Here is a 26,845-nt window from a genome sequence, read left to right on the forward strand (position 1 = left end):
AGCGGACCGGAGCGCAGCCCGGAGCGCTGTTACAGATATATATCTCGATTTAAACGTTAATTTCTCAAAATCCACTGGAGCACATATATTGAGACCTAGCAAAGGCACATCGGGCTAACAGTCCCTACAATTTTGCCAAGTTTCGTGCAAATCCATTCAGCCGTTCGAGCTAAAAGTGAGGCCAAAGGCCCTATGGAAATTAACATGGGAAAAATGCGTTTTGGGACCCCCCTTTTTTCTCGGCCCCCCCTTGACGAAACCCCCCCAAATTTTCGGGGGCTGCTCAGAAACAAAATGTGCCATTTTCCTGAAAATTGCAGCCGATTCCGTCCACAAACGCCAAAGTTATTAGACATAGAATTTTCAAAAGTTCCATAGACAAATAATCCTAACTATATATACCTACTGGCGATAGCCAGTAGGTAATATATATATATATATATATATATATATATATATACATATATATATATATATATATATATATATATATATATATATATATATATATTCACAAAAAAAACCATAGGTTTCACATCAGTTATAGTTAGCTGGAAATTTTACTGACATAAAACCATTGAAATTCCACGTTATAGTTAGTTGGACTCACTATAACTTGCGCGTGTAATGCACTGCTGATGACGTCACATATTACATCACTCATGACATGGTCAGTGACATCACTCATGACATCACTGATGACACCATCCAGTGAATGTGTGCCTTTCTGAAAAATAAATATTTTTTATATATGTATATGTAAAGGTAGATGGAAAAATAAATGTTTAAATAAGTGTGTAAATGGATGTTTTTTTTAAAAAAAAATGATTGGTTAACTGGCTTATTAAGTGTATCTAAGTGAATACATATATTAACGAGTAATGTTTAAATATTTAAATATATGTATCAGTGTTTCACTTTGTGTATAAGTTGCTGCATGGGTTGGTGAGTAGCTACATGTGTGTGTATATAGATTATTAGATGTTATTTTAGTATCAGTATGAGTGTCTGTATGGTTTGGTGGGAGTGTTACCTAGCACATAGATGCATCAATGACTGACTCACTGTTTGTATGTGTTTTGAAGACGGCATATGTGCAGGACTGTATGGGTGGATGAGTGTGTATATGCGTGTGTTAGTGAGTGAATGACTGTCTCATTAGTGTCTTTATCAGTAACTACATATGTTTTAATCTAGTATATGTGAGTATTGATGTATATGAGTGAGTATATGTGAGAGTGAGAGATTGAAAGAGTTCTTGTTTAAATAAGTATGTGTTTCTATAAGTGATTGTTTAAGAGAGTAAGTATGTGTAAGTTTCCTTAGAAGTAAGGTGGTAGTGTGTGTATAGCTGTATATGCAAATAAATGGATGTTCAATAGTTTATTTGCATGTGTGAGTATGTGTGTGAGTAACTTTTGGATGACTGTCGGTGTGTAACAGGATGTATAGGTGTATCACTACATATGATGAGTGTATATATGTATGAGTGACTATATAGAACTGTTGGTGAATGAGTGAATGTGTATATAGATGGTGGAATTATTGAATTGGTTGTTGTAACTGGTATGGGTATCTCCATTTTTAAAAAATTTATAATTTATATTTTTCAATATGTGTTTCATGGGTTACATTACAGTGAAAGGAGGTCTGTCACTCTGTCACAAGGATGATGTCATAAGTGATGTCATGAGTGATGTCACTGACCATGTCATGAGTGATGTAATATGTGACGTCATCAGCAGTGCACTACACGCGCAAGTTATAGTGAGTCCAACTACCTATAACGTGGAATTTCAATGGTTTTATGTCAGTAAAATTTCCAGCTAACTATAACTGATGTGAAACCTATGGTTTTTTTAGTGAATTTATTAGGTTTTTTAAATGCTAATTCCTAACTATAAACGGTGTGAAACCTATGGTTTTTTCAGTGAATTTCATAGGTTTTTTAAATGCTAATTCCTAACTATAACTGGTCTGAAACCTATGGTTTTTTCAGTGAATTTCATAGGTTTTTTTAATGCTAATTCCTAACTATAAGTCTCACTTTATAAGTAAGACTGTTAGCGCTCTAGTTGTTTAGAACACTCTGGTACATTCTGTCATTGGTCTATATATTTTTTTTTGTCTCTGGTGGCCATCTTTGGGCTACATTGGGCTACATTGGGCTACATTTGGGCTACATTTTGGCTCTAACATATATATAGCCCAATGTAGCACAATACATATTTTTTCAAAGTTAATTTTCGTAAAAACCACTTAAGAATAGGGCTACCAGTCCCTACAATTTTTCCCATTTCTTTTTTTTTGGGAGCGCTCCCGGTGCGCGCCCCGGGGAGCGCCCCGAAAAGCGTACTTCTACAAAGCGCCCCGGGGCGTGCTCCGGGGAGCGTCCCGTAAGCGCCAATATCACGAACGAAAACATGATCGTGACGTATCGCGTAGCCGCGTCCGCGTGATACGCACGGCGTAAGCGCACCCGGAAGTACTCGAGCGAATATGATCGCGCATTGTAAACATCCGACGCACTTATGCGACGCGACCCGGGTGTGACCTGAAAATAACACTTTTCATTGGTTCATAACAGTTTTGGTTTCATAATGATGAAGCCCCTAGTCTTGTGACCTGAAAATAACACTTCTCATTGGTTCAGGACAGTTTTTTTTTCCAAATGATGAAAGACCCTACCTTTTTTCCTTATTCTGACTTTGTCCTTTGACTGAGGAAGACCTGTTTGTACCTCTCTGTACCTTTTTGATCTTTATAATGGCTTCAGTAGCAGCAGCAGCAGGTGCATCTGCCTCACCACCACCACCACAACAACCAATTGGACCAGCTCAAGATTACATTGGTGGTCAACAAGAGGAGGAGGAGGAAGAGGAAGAGGAGGATGATGAAAGATGGCTGCCTGAACAAAATACCCCATACAAGCCCAAGTCACACATTGTATGGGAGTTTTTTCACTCCCAGAGGGCAAGAAAAAAGTGAATGTGGCCAAGGTAACTTGCCTAATCTGTAAGGAAGAACTCTCAAGGGGCAACCCAAACAAAAAATATTCCTTTGGTAACTATACCATGATTCGACATATGACCCGTAAGCACCCTAACAACTATTCTCGTGCAGAGCTTAGGGAACTGGCCAGTAACCTCCCCCAGTCTTCAAGGACCACCTCCCAAAGAAACCAACCCACTTCATCGGGACCAGAAACATCAGAGATGATGCCTTGTATTCAGCCACGATTTGCTGATTTTAAAATCACTTGTTCTGCATGTGGCAAGCTTATCGCCTATGGTGAAAAAAGCGTAAAGCTCATCGTCCTTGCAGGTGATAATCACAAGTGCCCCAAAAAGAAGTAATTTTTGGGTTTTTTTGTTTTATTTGCTCCAGTTGAGCCAGTTTCAATTCCCTTTTTTTGGTTCTCCCCCTAAAAAAATCCCAAAAAAATATAAAACTGTTTTGAAAAGCCAAAAAAAGTACAAAATGTTCAAAAAACACAAAAAAAATATAAAACAACAAAAAGAAGAAAAAAAAGTTCTTTTTAGAACTACCTCCAATTTCTAAAAAAAGGCTTCATTTTTTAAAAACTCTGTCATCTTTTTTCCTCATAGTACCCACCCTACCTGGTCCGCTCCCTGGTGCGCGTACCGGGCGCTCCCCCCGCGCAAAACGAAAAAAATATGTTAAATGCCCCACGGGGCCCTTTTATAGCCCCCACATCAAACCTAGGGGGTCAAAGGGGGTTAGCCACCTCTTGTGTCTCGATTTTACCGAGACACAAGATGGCGGCCGCTCCGGACTGTTTCGAATGTTTATAGACACCCGAGAGCCAATCAGCTTTCCGTGCGCACCTCGCGTGGCGCGCCCGTAGCGCTCCCCGGAGCGCGTACCGGGGCGCTGCTATAGATATATATATTTTTTTGAACCGAAATTACTCAAAATCCACTGGAGCACATATCTTGAGACATGGCAAAGGCACATCGGGCTACCAGTCCCTACACTTTTGCCAAATTTGGTGGAAATCCATTCAGCCGTTCGGGCTAAAAGTGAAATCGACCGCCCTATGGAAATTAACATGGGGAAAACGCATTTTGGGACCCCCCCTTTTATCTCAGCCCCCACTTGACGAATCCCCCCCAAACATTCAGGGAAGGACCAGAACGCCGCGAGGCCATTTTGAGGAAATTTTCAGTCAGATTCGTCAACCGGCGCCAAAGTTATTCTAAATAGAATTTTGAGATTTAACATTGAAGAAAAATCATCACTATAACTACCTACTGGCGACCGCCAGTAGGTAATATATATTTTATATCTATAAATCCTTTTGCCGTTATAACTCTTTCTATCTCCTTGCCTCCTACTAAATATAAAACTCAAACTAATTTCAAAGGAAAGAAAGAAGAAAAACAAATTTTGGCGCAACAAAAAATATATAATAATCATCACTCTTTTGTTATTGTGACGTATCATTCTGCCAGTCTGTACTTTACTTACTCAGCCTTACCCACACCGCTTCCCAGTCTGGCCGCCTCTTCCCAATCCAAACGAAGTTGTGATCATGACCCAGACTTGGCCACGTTCTTCCTAGAGAGTGGCGGAATAGAGTGCTTCTCCTGCAAGTTCCTGCTCCTCCCTGTTCTGTTTCCCTGACTGATGCAACTTTGGCATGCGTGTCTCTGTAAGCTTCTCTTAGCCCGGAGGTCTTAAGTCCAGGGTTGGATTGGTAAGGGGGCCACTCGAGCAATGGCTGAGGGTGCGGTATCCGAATTTCAGCTGTGGAATGTTTTTTTGGGCAGCCGGGGTGGGGGGGCAAGTTGGGAGGAGTCTGTGTTGTTCAGATGCTGCCAGCGGCCCAATGGGTGCCTGAGTGGCTTTTCTTGAGGCAGATGGGTGTCCTTTACCTCCCTTTTATCAACAGGCAGATGTGTCACTCCCATTCCTTCTCTGGCTGGCCCATTTATGTATGTATATTGAGCAGGCCAGGGTCCTGAGCAGAAGTGGCCTCACTTCTTTTCAGGTGTTTCATCAGTGTGAAATAATCTGTGCATTTTTTTATCTCCTTTAAGTGTAGAAAACATGCCTCTGTCAGAGACACCCCTCCATTCTGTTTATAAAACTTTAAAGCAGTGTTTTGTGGAAAGGCAATATACAAAATGAGGGCCATTATTTTTGTGCATGCCTTGGCCAATTTGTGATCCCAATCCTACCCTGCTCTAGTCCTGCTATATCTGTGGACTCCTTAACTCGAACTCCGCATCAATCCATCTCTTGATTTCTCATCAGGGTCCCGGTCAAAGAAATCAGCTACAGACTTTCCGGGTCACGTGTTTCCGCACTTCCCTCTAGATCGGCTCTCACCCATCTTGGCATCACCTTCTCTCTTCCATTACTCCCCGCCCTTGTCAGTCTCCTCCCACTCTTGTAGTATTGATAATTTACCTAATATACCTCTATTGTTAGATCTTTTTATTGCACTTACTTTTAAAGTAGTACTCTCTTATTAGAAAGATTTCTCTAAATGATCTGTATTTACTTGGTGGAATGTTATATTTGGTGAACATATAATACATATTGTATCATACTCCAAATGTTTACAACTGTTCTATGCTAGTTACCTTTAACTCATTTCATCTCTTTGCACTCACCACAATCTTAATTTTTCTTCCTCCTGCTTTTTCCATCTCTCCCTCATCTTCCTTCTTCAGCTGTCATGAACTGGCTTATTTTCCATTGTTATATGATTTTAAATGTTTGTGAGTTAATGTAATACTGAATAATGTAATATTGTATGATAAGAGGGTGGCGTAGTGATATAAAATATAGAGTTGAATCTTTCAAGAAATATTGGTATCGCTGTCATTGGACATTATGAAGCTGACCCACTACACACTGTGGCTTTTCTGGCATCCAAATGTCATTTTTTGATCACCAAAAATAAATATGAGTTGATGGATTTGCAAGCATGGGGTCTACATGACATTGACATTTGTCTGCTTTTGTCAGTGCTTTGGCTATTACACACAAGCTTTTGTGAAAACGAGCCATACACATGTACACTATCATTTACTACTAGACATTGGAATTTTTTTCTCACTAGATTCCTCATTGGGCACACCTTTATGATTAGTTCTGAACCATTTCCTTGTATATTTAATCTTGGGTTAATGTGGTGCTTTGCATAGCGTACAAAATGCACTGCATATTGGTCGCATTCTGATGCATTCATGATGGCACCAACATAAAAGAAAAGAATGTGAATGAAACACAAAAGCATCAAAGATGATTAAATAATTAGATACATGGTAATAAACAAGGTGTAGTTTGATGCATCTTCTGAAACTCTGAAGTGATATCATGGATTGATCTTGTGATTCCCACTGTCTGACACAAAAGAACACAAAAACACATTCAGGATAGATCTCAATATGATTTATTATTTAATTCGCCAGCCAATGAATTTAATAAAAGCTGGTAGAGAGGGACAGCCTCATTGAGTTTACATTTCACGTCATGGAAATCTGTGGATAAAAAAAAATATTAATAGTAATTAGCCGGTAATAACAGGCCATCATGTTCCTGAAAACAAAACATATTATAGGTAGCAGCAAAAGGTGTTTTGGTCTTTGCAAATCTTGTGGTGGGTACTATTTGCGGTGAGGGTGCAGTTTAACTGTTGTATTATGTAATTGTGGGTCAAAATCTTTTAATTTAATTTTCAGAAAATGCAAACAGCCGGCACCGACCATCAGGAGCCAGAAAATGTCCAGTATATTGTTTCAGTACTTAGGGGTTGATGGAACTCGTGGATCTTCACTTAGGGGCCGATTAGGATTGCGGTGAATCCGCATCCTCCGGGCCGGCGGAAGCCACCGCAGGCCCGGAGGATGCGGATTCACCGCTGCGGTGATAGAAAAGACCCCCGCCAGATTAGGATGGCAGGGGGGTCGGGAAGACCGTCCGCAGCTTTTCCGCCGCGGTACCGCAGTGGAAAAGCTCTAATATGGTGGCGGTGTCTATCAGACACCGCCAGCCATATTAGGATGCATGGGGAAACATGCTTTTCCACGGCGGCTTTTCCGCCGTGAAAAAGCATGTGGTCGTTTCTGTTTTGGGGCCCGTTGCGGGCCCCCAGGGTGTCAGGGGGTGGGGGGTGCAGGTGGGGGTACCTATGGTACCCCCCTGCATTTGCTTGCACATAGCGGCAGGCACCGCGCGGTGCCCGCCGCTTTGTGCATGCAAATGCACTGCATGTATTTTTAGCATTGGGGCGGGTGCTGCTTCAAGCAGCACCCGCCGCAATGTTAAAAATACAGGATGTGACCGCCAGGGTGGCGGTCACATCCTAATTCGCACTGAGGGACCGCCGCTGCCCCTGCGGACGTTCTCTCCACCTCTTGGGTGGCAGACGGACGCAGGTCCGTCCGCCATCATAATGACCCCCTTAGTGTAATTCCAAAGAGTCACACAACAACTTTGCAAGTTTCTGCGGAATTCTGCCAACGTGTGGAAATAATGCATTTTACGCTGTTGCAAAGCGATTTAACGCCAGTAGCTCATTCAACGCTGATATATCTGTGACAATGCCAATGCGTGGTGCGCAAGAGCATGTGGCCAGTCGAGTTGATTTTCCTGCATCTTGATGTGCAAATCTACCTGAGAAGCAGCGCTCTAACCCTCGCTACTCCCATGACCACTCGTGATAGAAAATCACACTGGAAGGCTTGCTAGCGACCAAAAATCATGGTTCGGAATGCCAAATGACGTTAATGCTTGCCAGCTCACTTGCTCGAGCTTTCACTTTCTTCCTGTTGTAATCACATTGCTTGAACTGGGAAAAAAGTATGCAAAGTGGCGATTCACAGAATTTGTCCGGAACTCTATGGAGATTGCAAATTGCTCTAAATCTACAAGTGTAAATTCAAATTCTCCCCTGGTCCAGTATGTATCTGGTTAACATCAACATATTCCATATGACAATAATATCCACCCTTAATTCATCCCCAAAGATGTCTCCATTCCATCGCCATCCCTTTAAATGTCCGTGACTGCACATATCCCATCTAGATCAGAACTTGTCCACCCACTCTTCTTTAATGCATGTCTAATACCTTCCCAAATTTGGGCTTCAATTATCAATTCCATTGTTCTGAATCAGTGATTCTAAGCACCCTCAAGTACCTTGGACAAGTGATCTCCCTTAGTTTAGTTGCCAAAATACTCAGACATGTTCATCTCATTTTTGCCTAGAATGTCTTGTGTGGCAGGTAACAGTCATTTTTAATGTATATTGAATTAATAAATAACTGTTGTTACGGTCATCTCTAAATTAGCCTTTCAGTTCCTCCATTTAGCAGATTGTCACAAAGGCCAGATTTGACAATTAAGTGCTGGTTCCGAGCAGCGGAAACCAAAGGCTGAAATTAAGCACTGGATATATTCCAATTTAGTGCTATCTTTAAAAGAGTTTCCTTCATTGCTTCTCTGGGTGCACTAGCTGCTGACCTGCTGAACATGTCATTCCATTATCTGCCAGTCAGTTATTGCCCCAATTCCTGTTCTCAGCACTTCTATCCTGCATTTCATGAATTGACTGCATCATATTTATAAATCTTGCACAAACCTCATTTTGCATCATCCTTCTCAAGTATCCATCTCTCAAACTGAGTCAACCACTGTATTATAAATGTAGTTGCAAATTGCACTTGTAGGTAGAGTGACTGATGCCTGCATTTATGTATGTACATTACTTAAACAGTGAATTGCAGATTTGATGGTCTGTTGGGTGTCTTGACCATATGTGTGATACCAGGTAGATTTAAGGCCAGTTACAAGTCAGAGATCTGCAGCTTTTGGATTCTGTTCATGAACAGTCTTGGTGGAGCATTTGTGGAATGAGTAGGGCTCAATCTCTCTGGTAAGTCTGGTGATGTCTGAAAAAACGTCAAAGGCTTCCTTGCAAAGGGCACTTTTCAAGGGCTTCTTGAATGTATGTATGTGAATTTACATAACACAAAACTAGCACCAAACCAATAAAGAGAATGATGAAGAACGGGGAGCAGTAGATCAATTAGAGGGCTGGGTTGATTGGATAGAGGCAGGCTAACTGGTGAACTCTGCAGATAGATGTCTAAGTGTTGGTGATAGGAGAAATAGAGAACGTGGCAGGAGGAGCTACTTCGGCCAGGGTTTAAAGAAACAGAATTGTCAATAATATGGTAGGCTGTGTAGTAGATTCAGCTGTGTGCACTTTGTAATTGAGGATTGTAAGTCCCTTAATATTAGAGTTTTCCTCTATATTTTTTGTTCTTGAATCTCAAATGAATGATTAATTTAGAATTCCCAAACCATGGTTGTGGCTGCAAATGTAATGGTTAACAGGTTTGTCTGGCTAGGAGCCCTAAACAGGCTGTCATCCTTTACTAGAGTCATAACATTTAATATGGATCTGGCCACTCAGAATTTAGTGGATAGGGTACCCTGCCACAACTGTGGTGGTGTACCCTGTTCATCAAACTGATTGCCAGTCCTCTCTATTTAGAGTTGGATGAGCAGCCAGAATAAGGCTAATGAAGGCCTCCCTGGTGAAAACATTAGACCAATAATCCAACAGATATACAGCCATTGTTCTAAATATCTCAGACCTTTCGTGCTATTGAGAGCAAGCAATCTTGCACATACATTTCCGTGTTTGGGACCACCAGGAATTGGCTGGTTTCTCTACAGATCTTTTTTTAAATTGACCCCATACCCTGGGAGCAAATTCCCAGAGTGTTTGGGCTATTAGTCTTCTGTTTTTCAAATACAAACCCCCACTTTGGAAGTTAGTTTTGAAAAAAATGGTAGCTAAGAGGCCAGCTGAAACATGGCGGCTGCTCAGCAGATTTACAGTGTCTTCAAAGTAGCCATTAAAGTGGCGGTGGCACCTCTCAATGCCCTGAGGTCTGCACCAGGCAAGGAGGGATTTCTATATATGGCTGGCAGTATTCTGCCAAGTTGGCTCATTGTATAACCTCCACCCTGCTGGTAGATGGCAGACCACCCACCATAACCCTTAATAACCCCCGAAGAATGGGCCACTAAAAAAATAATACGAACCTCTAGAGGTTTCTGAACCGAGTAGCCAGACTCTGCTTCAACTAGAAGAAGTTAGATAATAACACTCTGCTTTAAATGCTCCCCAAATTTGCTGATATTTATTTCACTTTTTCATTTCCCCCTCAAACACTATGTTTTATCTTTTTCCATCAAGGCAATATCAGAGACTTAATCAATTTAAAGTTGTTGTTTATTTTGTATGCTAAGGAGCACCATTCTTGAAACTTGATTTGAAAGTTGGAACTAATCAATGCAACTACAATTTGTTTTTGAAAAGCAAAGGTGCAGATCGTGCTAGCCACTAATTTTTCCTTGTTTTTGTGGGTGGCAGTGTATCTTCCAGCTCTTGTGATCCTGGGAAACAGCAAATGTTGCCAATTTAACAATTTGAACCTCAGAGAGCATATTTGATCAGTGAGGTGGCTACGGTTCTGGTCTTCATGGTGGTGGCAGCTCTCTCCCTAACAATTTAAAGTGTAGTTTTGCAAAAAAGCTTAATGTAGTTTCGTGGGTTTTTATTGCTCAATTATAATATTCAATAATGGATAATATATTGCTGTAACCATAACTACACCATCTAAAACTATGCCCTGTTTCCAACAGCAGTAGCCATATGTGAATGGAACATTTGGCCCTTTACAGGATAGTCCCCATATTCACCCCAGTTAGTGACCCGTTATAGTTAGTGAGATCAAAGTGACCCTGCTGCTCCAACCACAAAATGAGGGGATCCCTTTGCTCTTACCACAAAATGGGTTCATTTAGAAGGGAAAGTGGTATCATGAAGCATATATGATATGATTACATTTACCTACTTCTGGTTCTATCGTGTGACCCCTTGCTTACCGTGCTGGAATGAGTGGTCCAATAATCGTCCCTTTTATAATTGCAGAGAACGAAGGAGTCCAAGCTCTTCTGTCTCTTGCTGTACACAGAAATAGGGGATTTTAATATGTTAGCTCATGTTTGTAGCAGTTTTGCAAAGCTTAGAAAGTGCAACTAAGTCATACAATTATCAGGTATAGCTACCTACACAGGCTAACTCTCTAAAGACAGCACCTGGCAATGTACTGTAATGAAAAAAGACACAAACATACAGTAATAGAAATGCGTTTACATTTTCCATGAAATTACAAAATTAATATTCAACAAACTAAAATAATTGTAAATTATATTGAATTCATGCTCCAAGTGTACCTTATGCAAGAGGAAACAACTCAGTGTGAAGCATCTAAACACACACAATAGTTCAGAGCAAGATACACACCAATGTAAATAAAAAAACAGGTGCAAATAATGTTTGACTCTGAGTACATAACAGCACCTTTGAGATGAGTACAAATTGCACTCACCCCTGTATTTGAGCACACTATTACTATCAGTTCTTACACAGGCCCTCATTATGAGCGGTCAATTAAGGCTCCCTTCTTAGGATTAGGATGAGTGTGTACTCCTCAAGGGATGGAGGCCCCATGAGACCAAGACAATTGTATGCCAATATTAAAGATGAATTTTAAAGGTCAGTTTACGTTATTTAGCCCCTTTTTGAGAATATGGCAGAGTGTGCGAAAACTATATTTGATTTATGCTCATTTTCATTTCCACCCCTCCAAACTCGCAGTTAGGCAACCTTATTTAGAGGTAGGGGATAGTTTCTACTAGTAGAGCCTTAGGATAATATTTATTAAAGAGTTGCTCACCCTTCCGCCATGCTACGGGTCGCAAGAGTTACACAACTCTTACGTTCAATTTATCAATCTGTGTAAGGCCATCTTAAATGGCACTGCATGGCATGATAAATCCAGAGTCGCACAACGCATCGCTGCGCTACCCTGCCTCAGGGTGGCAATCCATGGGTGGAGTGTGGATGTCCCATGCATCCACCCATAGATTTTGGTGCATTTCCAAATGTACGTTACTGGTAAACCTGGGAAGGTGTTGAAATGCTACACATCCCTATTTGAAGTGTTATGATGAGAAATATCTTAATTTGTTCTTGTTTATTCCTCTTTCTATGTGTGCTGCTTTCTGCAGCACACACAAAAACAGGGAAACGCCTCAGGGGACATCATGAATAGAACTACTCTCACCCCCTCTTATTACCATGGAAACACACACACAACCACTCACATACCCACTCACAGACTCAGATGAGTTTTCATATACCCACTAACTCCTCCATAGAGGTACTCACACCCACGCGTATTACAGCCATTCACACAACCATTCACTCAGCCATACATCCACACATACAAGTCACTCAGACGAACAGTCACTCACATAGCCACACACTCACACATACAACTACTCACACACCCACTTATTTACCTACACCGTCACTCCACATACCCTCGCTCATCCATACAGCCACTGACTCACTCTTACAAGCACTCACACACCCACATAATCACTTCATACCCATTCACACATATATACAAGCACTCACGAATACGCTCAGTCACCCCTACAACAATTCACACAGATACTCACTCTCTGATACAGCTGCTCACACACCAACTCACTTAACCAAACACCCACTCATTCATTCATACAGCCACTTACACACCCAGTCACTCACTCATATAGCCATTCAGATATCCACTCACTCACCCATACAGTCACTACACACCCAGATACCCTCCCAGAGAGCCACTGACACCACCACTCACTCACCCATAGAGCCACTGACACGCCCTCTCATTCACCAATATAGCTACTCACATTGCATCTTCCTCACACACACAGATACTCACACACCCATATACTCAAGGACATATATATATATATATATATATATATATATATATATATATATATATATATATATATATATATATATATATATATATATATATATAAACCAAGGTATCTGATTGTTAATTCGAAGAGTGTCACGACAGAACTATGAAGCTAGAAGCTGATCTGGTTTGCAGCATCAACTATCCTCAGTCTGAGCTGTTCCTGGAGCCGAGCACTGCTGATCATTCTTATGCAAGAGGTGTGCTTCAGAATGGATATGAGATGCATCGTATGAAACTTGGGGGCATATTTACAATGAAGTGGCGAAGCACGGCATTAGCCTCCTTGGCTTAACGCTGCACTCTGCCACTTTAGAAACAATGTGGTGCAGCCCTGCATTTCCCCCGTGCTGGGGCTAAATGTAGAAGCCTAGCACCAACGCAAGCACCCTTGCACCATAGTGCAAGGGTGTCTGCGTTGAGGGGAAGATTGTTTATGTGCATGACGGCCTCCCTTCCTGCACATAAACAATCTATAAATGGCGTTTTGTAAATTTTTTGTGTGTTGCCTAATGCAACACACATAGAAGTTGCAAAACGTTATTTTTAAAAAATTGTTTAAGTGCAGAAAAGGTCCCCTTCCTGCACATAAACAATCAATGGCCTGTTGCTGTTTCTATGTATGTCGCACAAAGCCACACACATGAAAACAGAAAAAACGAGGATAAAGAAAAATTTCTCCTCGTTTTGCCTGTTTAAGACCAGGTTTTCCGTGGTCTTAATTTTCGTGCTGCCTCCTATTTACACCACCCTTGTAAATAGGGGTCAGCGTCAAAATCAATGGGTGTTGCAGTGGAATGCCCACAGCAACACCCCTTGTCCTCTCCTTTCACGCTAAGTACAGCTTGAAAGGGTGCCTTATTTACAAGGCAGCATTAAATAACATTAAGTGGCTTAACGCTGCCTTGTAAATAAGGCAAAGCCCCTATCGCCACTGCAGTGTCACAGAAAGTGATGTTGTGAATATGCCCCTTGATTTATGAGCTATTTTCTGTTAATGTTTAGCATGGCGCTTAGAAGCAGCGATAAGGTGTTAGGATGCTAGGAACTTGCTAGCCATGTTAGGAATGTTCATATTTTTTTGTTGACTATGACATATACACCTGCATTCATTTTCTCTTTCTGCTTGTTTACTGTTAACGCTTGATGCACTAGACTTGAGTTTCAGAACATTTTAAAGTTTCATCTCCTGTATGTTGGTACTATTATTGAGGGTTTGTAATCCCACAGTGTCCCTGAACTCATCTAGTGGGACTGAACGTGACCAGGAAACACCTCCTACACAGTACTGCTCAGTGAGTTGACTTGAATATAGATTGCAGTCCAACTGGATTTCTAATTCCTAATGCTGCTTTAAACTGAGCCCTTGCACCAGGGGGTTAGAAATGTGACCTTTGCTGCTTTATTGTGGCAACAGATCATGACACAGTCCAGTCCAAACTGCAAAGTCAGGTCCTAAAGCAACCCAATGTTATGGTTTATATACTTATTAAGTTCTACGTGGAACGTGGAAGGTGACATTGTTAGTGAGTGACATGGTTTGGTTTCAATGCCTGAGCATTCTGTTGAGGACAGTTTACTGTGGTCAAGGAACTGGACAGACCTCTCTCCTGTGCATGTGGAGCTTACTCATCATTCAAGAAGCTGCTACTACATTCCTGTCGGCTGTTTCATGCTTAGGTGCACTCAGGAGAGACACACTACACCCAAGACCGGTTTAGGCCTGAGGAATATAATCAGTCGGGTGCTGCTTGGTTTCAATGGCAAGTGAGCATATGCTTTCTTAAGTTCACTTGTCTTGCCTGCATGCTTTGTCGTTCTGTACTGTTTAATCATGTACAACCAGAGTACTCAAGGTCTCCGCGAGTTGGTCAAAGCTCCCTGTGTAAACAGGATAGTGTAAGGATACTGGGAATATATAAAAGAAGGTAAGGCAAGTGTCTGTAATGACATCGACCCCTGGAATGGAAGGAAAAGCAAGATTAAAGCTGAAAGGTAAAGGAGGAGGAATAGAAACGAAGGAAGGAAGGACATTTCTTTTACAGAACTGGGAGGATAGCAGAGAAAGAGACAGGGAACAATACTAAAAGAGTGGGAGGAGACTGACAAGAATGCAGGGTAGCAAGAGAGAGAAGGTGATGCCAAGATCAGAAACCACCAAACAAGTGGGAAGTGCTGAAACACACGATCCGGAAAGACAGCTGATTTCTTTGACGGGACCTTGACTAGAAATCAAGAGATAGATTGGTACAGTGTTCGATTTAAGGAGTCCACAAATATAGCGGGACTGGAGCAGGGTTGGATTGAGATTAAAAATAGGCCCGGGCACGCTAAAAAAAAGTGGCCCTCATTTTGTATATTGCCTTTCCGCAAAACACTGCTTGAAAAGAAGGGGGAGGGGTGTCTCTGGCAGAGGAATGTTTTCTTAACTTCAAGTAGATAAAAAAAATGCACAGATTATTTCACACTGATGAAACACCTGAAAAGAAGTGAGGCCACATCAGCTCAGGCCCCCTGCTCTGCTCAATATACATACATAAATTGGCCAGTCCAGCAAGAGAAAGAAAGGGAGTGACACATCTTTCCGTTGATAAAAGGGAGGTAAAGGACGCACATCTGCCTCCAGAAAGGCCTCTCAGGTACCCACTGGGCCACTGGAGGCATCTGAACAACACAGACACCTCCCAACTGGCCCCCCAAGGCTGCCCATAAAAGCAGCCCACAGCTGAAATTTGGATATCGGCCTATCAGCCATTGCCCGAGTGGCCGCCTTTCCAATCCGACCCTGGACTGGAGACCTCCGGGCTAAGAGAAGCTTACAGAGACACACATGCCAAACTTGCAGCAGTCAGGGAAACAGAACAGGGATGAGCGGGAACTAGCGGGAGAAGCACTCGATTCTGCCATGCTTCTGGAGGGGTCTGGCCAAGCCAGGAGCATGATCACAACTTCGTATGGATTGGGAAGAGGCGGCCAGACTCGGCAGTGGTGTAGGGAAGGCTAAGTAAGTAAAGTACAGACTGGCAGAGTTATACATCACAATAACAGAAGAGTGACGATTATTATATCTTTTTTTGGTGCGCCAAGTTTGGTTTTCCTTTTGAAATTAGTTTGAGTTTCATATTTAGTACGAGGTAAGGGGATAGATAGAATTATACCGGCCAAAGGATTTATATATTTGTATATATTTTTTCTTTTAAGGAAAACGTTCTAAAACATAATTAACATGAATTCATAGGAAGGAAAGACCTGTCAGGGAAGGACAAAGGAAACAATAAAGGACTAGAGAGTAAAGACCAGTCTTTCTGAAAGTGACAGAGGACTAGATAATGCTTACTGAGTTATTGTTGGAAGTGAGATACAAAGTAGAAGAAAGAGTGGAGATGAACAATATCTTTACTTCAGGATACAATACATACCTCTGACTCTCTTTCCTCGGCTCCCGGCCGGTTAGCCTGAAAAGAAGAAGAGCAAGAAGAAGACATAACAATGGTTTTGCGCTACGACAACTAAATCAATGACAATAACGATTGATAAGCAAACTGTGATGTACTATAAAGTACTTCCCCTACAACTACTGCCTTGTAAAGAATAACCAAGCAGAATAAAAGAGGGTTCACTTATACTTAAACCGTCCAGACTGATTAAAGACTGTACAAACTGACCAATGGATTTAATCTAATAACTGTGAATTTACTCCTCAAATTATTTCCTTTCTAAAATATGGTTTCAGTGCTGACCCCCCTTCCTGTTTGAAGAGCTGTGTACATTGCCAATGTATGTTGGCTCTCAAGATTCCATGGGTTTGTCAATGCTTATTAGATGTGAGAGTGATGAAGATATTACAAGAATTCTCAGGTTCTTGACATGACCACTTGACTTGGCAGCCATCCTTGCACTTGTGTGGTAGAATTGCTACCCTCAAGCCACAAGGCCTTGCCTGGCTTCATTGGTAAATGGGCACAGTGTGGTTCACTCCTCTCTCTGCCCCCATTGGGACCCTCGTTGACAAGCATGACTACAAAACCTGCAATACATACACGCAATCCTGAAGCACGATCATCACCCAGCCTTGACTCTCGAGTTTCTGCAGGAGAAAAAGAAAAGACAGAGTTTGACCAATACACTCTCTCATGATCCTGGCAAAGACAGAATTACACCAGTGTTAGTGCACTAATCCAACAGAAGCACATACTTATTTTTAAAGGATACTATCTGATTTTCGGCTAGAGGCAAATTCGAAGGTACTTGGTTTAATGTCTCATTTTTTAACCATGCTGAAAATGGTTCACGGAAGGAGTAAACTCTCAAGGACGATACAAAAACTAAACTAAGTTCATAGGATTTTCTTGAGGTGGGATAAAGTGAACCTAACCTGGAACCCTGGAATATTAACATAGTTAAGATAAACTTATACACTGATTGTCAATGATTAGTCACACAATCCCTAGAAGAACAGGGCAGCAATGTTCATGTACTGATATTGCGTCGCTATTAACAGCATTACACTTTAGTGCAGCAACTGAGAGAAAGGTTGTCAAGAAGACATACACCAAGGAAGGCAAATCATCAATAATGGTCGTCAGAGGTAGACATGTATTCACCAGTCAATCTAACCTCATTCACACTTTTCTACTGGGTTTTACATGTATCATACAAGAAAAGTAAAGCCTTGTAAAACAAACGTGTCAGCATACACGGTCAAGTTACTGGACTATTCAAAAGCACAGGACTATAGGAGCCTTCCAAAGTCCAATGTATGGCAAGGTAAAGCATCCTGCCTTTTGGCTTTGTACTGATAGAGGGTAAATGTAACCATTTTGTATAAGAAGGGGGGAATCCAGGCAGGGGGACGGGGAGGCGAGGTGGTGAACAGTAAAAAGAAAGGAGGTGTGTGTTAGTAGGGAACCTTCCTACCTTTCAGGTGTCCATTATCTTTTGTTCTGAGAAAGTCTGTTAGCTAATTGCAGACAAGTATTCTTGAGCCTCAATACGGGTTCCCCTGATTAATCCCATGGGTAAGACGGTATATCGGATCCCTCATAGTCCATTTGTACCAGGTTATATGGTCTAGTCCTGGGGCCTCTTATGAACAAACTCCTCAGCTCTACAAATGTCTCAAGTCAATCATTCTGCCTTGCAGCAATGAGGTCACAAACTCCAGATTTATACATTTCCTTGAGCAAGGAGTCATAGGATGGACAGATGTTAGTGCACCACAATCTTAGGATACAGATTTTTGCTGTTGCCAGTGCCATGGTTTGCCATCTGTATTGTTGATTGGTCTTATCCGGGCATTGGGTAGAGTCATGAAGAAGAAGAATTTGAGTTGTGACGGGTCCTCTAAAAGGACCCGTTTGTGCAATCATATTGGTGAAAGATGTCCAATAGTGGGTTAATGCAGGGCATCCCCACAGGAAATGAACAATGTCTCAGTCCAGGGGCCCAAACGCCTTACATGTTGCTTTTGGAAGTAGTAAGGATTGCTGTAGTCGGAAGGGTATTCAATGCCATTGCTGAAGTATTTTAAAATAGTTTAATTTTAGTCTGGCTTTCCTGATATGGCCATCATGTGTGGACTATAGCTTTGCCAATCCTCATCTGAATTTTGTATACATGGCCTGTTTGACCACCAGAATTTTAAGGAGGGACCCCTGGTGTAAAGTATTGATAGTTTGGCTGTATTTGATAGGGAACAGATACCACCCCTTTGTGTATAACCAATTTCTTCAAGTGGTCCAGGACTGAAGATGGGATGGGAGGAGCTAGTCCTTTTCACAACCAATGTTGTATTCTCTGGTAGTCCCAGAAATATTTCTAAGGTAGGTTAAATTGGGCCTGTCCTTCAGTAAAGGATTCACATGTTTGGTCTATAAGCAAGCCAGCTATAGGTAAGACACCATTAGTGCTTGGGGCATTCCATAAGGGATATTTACCGTCTATAAGCATGAATGTCTTACACCCCTCCTTCCTCTTCCTCCCCCTCCAACTCCCCTGACCAACCTTTGCCTACAAGACCTGCCCGCCCCTCCAAGTCTTACCTAAACCTCCCTCCCCACTCAGCCTACCCTTTTCACACACCCATCCCCCTTCTCAAATGCCTTAATTGTGACTACCCATACGACTCTCTGACTGTAACAATTTCAACCTGAGCTACCCTGAATACTACCTCATTATAACCATGTATCATGTTACACATTTATCTACGTATAGCTGTCTTTTATCGCCTAACTTTCCCCCCTTGCCTCTCCCCATTCCCATACCCCCCCTTATACTCTTGTGATTATAATTTGTTTGTTTTATTGTGTATTATTTAAACTGCTTTTTATCTTTCTGTATTGGTTTCTGAATACTACTTCTTTGTAAATTTCCTATACTGCTATGAAAACTCATGTAAAGCGCTGTGATACCCCCGGGTCCAGCCAGCGCTATACAAAACATGTTAAATGGATAAATGAATAAAAATAAATACTTTCAGTAGTGCATGGGCTTTTCTCCAGGCATAGGTCATGGTGGCCAAGACCGAATGGGAAGAGAGGATGCAGTCAGGGACATCAGTGTAGAGCATTCTGGATTCACTTATATTATGCATCCAATCAGGGCCGTTACCATTGCAACTAATTTCTGGGTATTTAGGGAGGTGTGTAGGATGTAACAGAGGTGCATGAGTTCTGATGCTTGCCAGTAATTTGTGATGCTGGGGAATCTCATGCCACCTTTTACAGTTGATACAGTTTGGCAAGTTTCAACTTGGCTTTTGCCCAGATTATCATAGTAAGGTTGTGAGTGAGTCTTCGTTGGACAACATCAGTTGGATAGGTGAGCGGAGAAGGATCATTAAAAAGTGGTAGTTATGTCTAGGTAACACATTCATTTTGATCATTTGGCTCTTGTCCCATAGGGAGAGACTTTCAGGGGCCCAAAAGTGAAGGTTCGCTTACATGTTCACGTGTAATGATGTTGGTCAGTTCCGGGAAATCAGAATACCCAAATACTTCAAGGTGACAGGGGTTTGTGAAAACGTGATGCCTTCTAAGAACAGTGGTGGCCATGTGAAGAGTCAAATGCATGGCTTCACATTTATACCAGTTCACTTTGTATCCCGATAAGCTTGAGAAGCTGGCGATCAATTCCATCATGGTATTCAGCAAGAAGGTCGGGTTGAGGAGAGTGACTGGGATGTCATCATGGTTTAATGATATTTTATTAATCCCTCCTGTGGTTGGTATTCTTTGTATTTCTTGCGAGTTTAAAATGGTGAGCACCATGGGATCCAGGGCGAGGATAACCTACAGGGGAGAGAGCGGATGGCCTATTCTTGTACCCCTATGAATAGTGAAGGGTGTAAAGATGTAGCCATGAAAATCCACCCTCACCTTTGGGTGACTGTAAAATCTATGGACCAAAGCTAATTTTGATGGGCCTATGCCTACCTGTTGTAGTATGTGGAACATACAGTCCCAATCAACTCTGTTGAACGCTGTTTCAGCATTAAGTGAGATTAGTCATTTTTCATCTTTGTCACTGCACACCTGCAGGAAATGTGGGAAAGGGCTCAGAGATGCGACATGGAAGAGCAGTGGGGAACAAATCCCACTTGATCTCATATTACTAAAGTGAGAATAGCTTGCTATAGTCGTTTTGCCAGTAGTTTGCCCAATAGTTTGGTTTTGGCATTAAGAAGAAAAGTTGGTCTATAGTTTGCACAGTGCAATGGGTCCTTGCCAGGTTTGGGGATAACAGTAATTATTGCAATGTTGGCCTATGTTAGCCGGCTGGGTGGGGTGTGTTTTCAAAAAGAACGTACAAACCACGGGAACTAGAAGGTCGTTTTGCATATTTTGTGCCAGGGGACTTGTTGTATGGTAGGACCTCAATAATCTCAGTGATTTTGTCATCAGTAATGGCGGCCTTAATTTGTAAGTGTTGCAGTGGAGTAAATCTATGGGGCACGTTTTGCATCAGGAAAACATCTATGTCAACGAGTGTGCTCATGATGTTTGAATGCATCAGGTCGCTGCATTATGCCCCAAAGGTCACCAGAATATCTAGTGGCTGTGTGCAGTGTGTGCCATCTGCATGGAGGTTGGCAGGTATAGTGTGGGATGACTCTTGTTGGCAGGCCTATAGGCCTAGAAGTTGCCTAGTTCTCCTCCACCTCTTTGTAACACTGCTTACGATGGAAAAGGCTAGTTTATGCTCTAGCAATGTAAAGTGAGCTACGACTTTTATTAGCCTGCAGCAAGGCTTCCAATGTAGTGTTTGTGGGAGTGGAGGAGTATTGAGTCTTGAGCGTATGGCTGACTTGTTCCAGTCTGCATTGCATCTGGAGTGCCTTGCATTTCCTTGGGTGGCGGCCTACATTATGTCACACCTGACTGTTGCTTTCTTGGCTGCCCAATAGTCACTCAGGTAACCCATTGTCTCCTGATTGTGGTCCAGGAATGCCTGGAGTTGGCCATGGAAGCATCTTTTATCAATGGGCATTTTGTAGTAGTAGAACTTTAGCATCCATTGCCTTGGAGGAGGTTGCAGGATTACCAGATTAAGCCATACTTGTACTGCATCATAGTCAGGCACCCCTGAATTGATAATAGCAGCGTCTGTCAAGTTGGCTAGCAGTGGTGGAAACTACAGGAAACACTCACAACCAGTCAACAGATATGGGTTTAATCCATCACGGTTCTTTAGCCCTCTCTGCCACCCCAGTTCAGACATGGCATTTGCAAATCAGTCTGACCCTATGCCTCATGGGAACAGTCCAGCCTGAAATGCCAAGCCATGCCTTCCCTGGACTGGAAACAAGCTTCCTAGGACCCGTTTCTGGCAATTCAGCCGTCATCAGCTAGGGTAGCTTGAATCCAGTGGTAAAGTAAGCAAGGGACCCACGTTGAAATGCCAGAAACCGGTCCTAGAAAGCTTGACCATGTCTGAACTGGGGTGGCAGAGTGGGCTAAAGAACGGTGACGGATTAAACCCAGATCTGTTGACTGGGTGTGAGTGTTTGATTGGTTCAGATGCTCCACACAACACCATCCCCTTTTGAACCGCTTTGTTCGCCATAAGTTGGCAGGGTATGCTCAGATGTGAGTCCCTTGCTCACTTTGCCACTGGATTCAAGCAAGCCTGGCTGAAGACGGCTGTAATGCCAGAAACCGGTCTAGGAAGCTTGTTTCCGGTCCAGGGAAGGGATGGCTTGGCAGTTCGGGCTGAACTGTTCCCATGAGGCACAGGGTCATACTGATTTGCATATGGCCATCTCTGAACTGGGGTGGCAGAGTGGGCTAAAGAACGTGATGGATTACACCCAGATCTGTTGACTGGGTGTGAGTGTTTGATTGGTTCAGATGCTCCGTCCATCACCACCCCCTTTTGGACCGCTTTATTTGTAGTTTGAGTTCTGGCAGGTATTGAATAACATAACATAAGATAATAGGATATCAAGATTTGCCAAAGGTGGTCTGTTTTCTATGTCTACAATGAGATCCCAACAGGGCGTATAAAGTGAATAATTTGCACCAACGAATCCAAAGGTGATGAGAAATTAGATTTTTCAATATTTGATTTGGAGTTTCACCTAAAATTCACTCCTAACTTGAAACCATTTGTTACCCATGAGCATAGCATTTGCATGGAAAACGCAACACCAAACCGAAGAAGGGTTCTGCTAACTGTACAAACGTCTGAAGAGGGCAGAAATACTAAATCGTATTCACATTCTCATACAAGCACCATATTGAAAATCAACATGCGTTATTAGCTGTAGTCAACTCAAGCAATAGCAAATAGTCAGTTATCGGTGACTCAAAGGTTTGAATGCAAGCATATGAATGCTAGGTTGTAGACACATATTTTGCATATTGAGTACTTGGATTAACCTTGTCGGGGAATTGCAGTGGCTTGTTGAGCATTTAGGTTGAACAAAATGTGATTTGTCCTCATTGCTCCCAAAGGATAACTATAAAAGCGGACACTGTGGTGTGCCACCGATGGAAAAGAAGGGTGGGGTTGAACTCACTGAGACATTCACTAAAGCAGGTGTAATGGGCCCATCTACACATGCCGGAGCAGGTTTTATCACTGTATAATGTTAATTTTCAGATGAGAAGAGTGAGAGTGACAGTGTGCCAGTCGCCTCATGCTCAAAGGTAGGACTGCAAGAGATAATCACACACGTGACATGACATGCAGAATCACCAAAGGAAGGGAAGAGAATTGACAGAGGGGTTTGAGGAGAAGATAGGATGAATGAGTTGGCATATTGTTTCGGGGAACGGATAAAGAGAGAAAATGAAACTGTTACACAAAAACATTAGGTTTGAGTTGTAGAAAAATTGAGAAGAAGGAGTAAAGAACAAAACAAATTTAGTGTGAGATAGTCATGAAGGTAGTTGCTGTTTTTCGTGGTGAGAAGTGTTGGCCCTGCCGGGTGCACAATCAGCATGCCACTGCTGCGGCGCTAGTATCATTCCCTCCACCCCACATATCCTTTACTTGAAAGATGAGAAACTCTGTGGGATTTCAATCCGTATGAGGTAGACCGCCTACACAAAGAATACACCTGTGGACTACAACCCTCAAGAAGAAGCTGTGCCTTAAGTAACCGCTGCCTGTGAACCCTTGCTGGCTGTCCTGTTCTGACAAGAGCTGGTGGTATTAGAGCCCAGCACACCCCAGCAGCAGTCTCACTGTCCCCGCTTCAGCTGACAGGGCAGGAGCCTTTTGACACTACTACTCTATTATGGCTTCACCACTGAGGTTCCATAATGAGCTAGAGAGCCAGTATCCTTTAAGGTTGATGGAGCGCACATTTGGTACTCGTTCACTCCATGTTTAGTTAACTGGTGCTGTTGAATGTACTGCATTTCATTGATAGCTGTTTACAAAACAAGGGGCCTAGTCACATTGTTGTATACTGGGAAATGGTACCATTCTCAGTGGAGAAGTGTGGCTCAATGATTAGAGCGGCAAACCCTGATGAAGAGGTCTAGCCCAGGACCAGGGTTCAATTCCCCGCCTCTGCGGGTCTTGGGCTCAAAATTCCACGGACCTGATCATTCTTGCCTCGGTGCCTATTCCAATCATGGAGTCCCACTCTGCAACTCTGGGCAATAGCTTGCTTAATCTCCACAACGGCCCCCACAACGCTAAGGATGCCTGGCCTCCACCTTGGGGGTGCCCAGGAGTGGAAGCATCACAGGGAAAGCCAGGATGGGTTCCACAGCGGTCTTCGTACAAGCGCCTTAAGACCCTTGCGGGTGAGTAGTGCGCTATACAAGTATCAATGTATCAATTTTTTTCTTTTCTCTTTGCCCAGCACTTCCATTATCTTTACCACTTCATCTGTTTAAAATAAGAATGATACAATTTTGAAGAATAGAGAGAGCATTCTCTGCCTTCAGCTATAATTTATTTGAGTAGATTTTTAGTTAAAGGGGAAAAGCTCATGTCTAAAGTTATACGTTTTGCACACAAATTGATGTGTACGGCCTCCACTGGAGGTGGTTTTGTGAAGACCAGCCTTAACCGTCAGCATAGAGAGATTAGACATGAATGAGTATATAACAACAATACATTTACACAACTCAGGGAGATAGCGTTCCGTACCTAGTGCAGTCATGTGATGGAGTCAGATGCATTGATCATGGGACACTAATAGTCCCCCTCCCTACCAGCCCACTCCCATCACTTGGTCATTATATCTTTACCTTTGACCCAGTAGAGCACTCTGCTGCTTTTTGACAAGGGTCCTGTTCTATAAGTACCACAGACATTTACATTGCTCATGACAGATCATCTCATAAAGTTTGAAGAGTGAACCGCATAATTTCTGTTGCCTCAATACCTCCACTCCTGCTATACAGATCCCCATTCAAACCCCGGTGCAGTGCGTTGTATTTCACCACAGTTGAGGGCATGCATCTGCTGTGCACCTACAACTGCCTTTTCTGAATTTCCCACTTTGAGATTTTAACCCAACATTTCACAACTCTAGTTGCCATCTTTAATTGCACAATTGAAACCACTTTTAAGAATGAAAAACCAAGAGTTTTTAAAAAAGGTCATACAGTCACAATAAAGTCTTGGTATAGATTTCATTTTTGGAACATGACAGAGCTGCTAGCGTAAATCATTTATTAGAGTGTTCAAATGTTCTTGCATTTTGCCAGAACATACCCTAAACATAGTTTTATTTTGCTGACTCTTTCAAAGACCCTCCAGATGTGAGCTACCTTGGAATAAACACCTTTCAACTCTTAGCTAATAAGAAAGGATCCATGAGACACATTGACAAAATGAAGGAATACATTTTGTGACAATAAAACCAAAATCTAATTCTGTGTTACACCCTAATCACCTTTGTGTTCGCTTTTTCCCCCAGAAGGTATGGGCAAGCCTACATTTTTACCTTGATTAACCTTATTTTCAAGTTGGCTGATCTACAATGTGGATAAATTGATTATACATTACCTGGGGCAGATTCAGCAGGCTGTACATTCAAAAGCATGACTCCTATAATAAGGACCAGAGCCACCCCAAAGAACACCTTCTGAGCCATGGTTTAGTGCAGTCTCCTCAATTTAGTCTGTCAGCTTCTGGATGTGGATTGCTCTTCAATCCTTTAATGCCACTTTTATATCCTCATATCTGTTTGTTTAAAGGTTTGATATTTTTGCATACGCATAGTCTCTGTCAATTAAGCCACATACTATGGTAGTAAAACTAGTCAGCTGTTGTATGGTACATTGCCAAACAGGATGATGTATTTTACTATGGTTGCCAATGGTCCCCACTGGCACTCATTTTTATGGCACCATGAATCTTGATCCTGATTAACTGCTTATTGACAGGTTATTTATGCTGTGTAAACTGTGCAAGACAGTTGCAGCCCTCTTTAAACAACACTGATGGGATGTCTGGCTTTGCTGCCAGTGAGAGAGCGAGACAGAATATTGAGATTATATGATTGTGAATGTAGTGAGTCAGGGCTCTATGTGCGTTGGGTGCTCAGCAAAACTGACTTTAAAATGGGCGCCAACAAGGCCCTATCTTTCTGATCTTTAACTTTACAAGCAAACACAATGACATCTTTCTTAACAATGAGTAAATCAAACCTTGAAGCAACCAATTCAATGAAGCATTCACTTTTAGTTTCACACATTTTACTTCACGTTGAACTGTGTAAATGTACCTATTTCCTAAGAGCGTTTTCTTCACCTAAGTGCTGTGTTTCTGTATTTTTGTTTTTCATGGGATATATTTAAAGCTTGTACTGCAAACTGAGTTGGCTCTGGTAGTCGGGTGATTTCAGAAAGTGGGTGGGTGTCCATGATAGTGTGACAGAGAGTTGAGGATAAATGCAGTGTGAGGTTCTGAGAGTGCCATTATTTGGGCCATACTTTTTTAGGTTTCTTCAAGACATTTTGTTTACAGTTAGTAGGCTTGGAGCTTTCCAATTAATTAACATTGGTGGGCTTCAAAGCCCCTCCCAATTGCTTGCTTCCTGCTGGTCAGTTCTGCAGTCCGCACTTCCCTCTTCTCGCAATGTGAACCTCCCCTGGAGCATTGCCCAAGTACTTGTGTCCTTGCACTGCTCACACTTTTGGGGCTGTTTTTGACTTTTTATTGAGCCACTCTACAGAGTGTATCTTTCCTAGCTGAATTTTTTGTTTGTTTGTTGTGTTAGGCTTTCGAGCTTGACTTTGTTTCTCCCGTAAGATGCATTATCTGTAAACAGGCCTTTAAATCTTGTTCTTATCTTCTCTCATTTTCTGTACATCCAAAGACAGAGGTCAAATAAGACAGAGGCTTTGTACTCTGAGAGAACTCATTGTGTACTTTTCTTCTGCTGACTTCAACGCGAGAAAAGGCATGTGTCAATCTTTCTATGGAGTTCCTATGCAATAGAAAAGGATATATGATGGTATCTTTTCTAGCACAAAACTGTGCTGATA

General features: G+C 42.2%; 2 long non-coding RNA genes across 2 annotated transcripts in view; one reads left to right on the forward strand and one right to left on the reverse strand.

The window, feature by feature from the left end:
• Positions 1 to 26,845, forward strand: part of LOC147698912 (uncharacterized) — a 776,736-nt gene that overhangs the window by 255,659 nt on the left and 494,232 nt on the right. The window lies entirely within an intron of this gene.
• Positions 6,412 to 25,505, reverse strand: LOC147698914 (uncharacterized). Its single transcript, XR_015299236.1, has 5 exons — positions 25,362 to 25,505; positions 16,931 to 16,977; positions 16,310 to 16,345; positions 10,939 to 11,017; positions 6,412 to 6,515 (listed from the first exon to the last, which is right to left on the reverse strand). It is a non-coding gene; the product is annotated as an uncharacterized LOC147698914 (long non-coding RNA).

Source organism: Lissotriton vulgaris, chromosome 8 (assembly GCF_964263255.1).
Source record: "Lissotriton vulgaris chromosome 8, aLisVul1.2, whole genome shotgun sequence".
NCBI classification, from domain to species: domain Eukaryota; kingdom Metazoa; phylum Chordata; class Amphibia; order Caudata; family Salamandridae; genus Lissotriton; species Lissotriton vulgaris.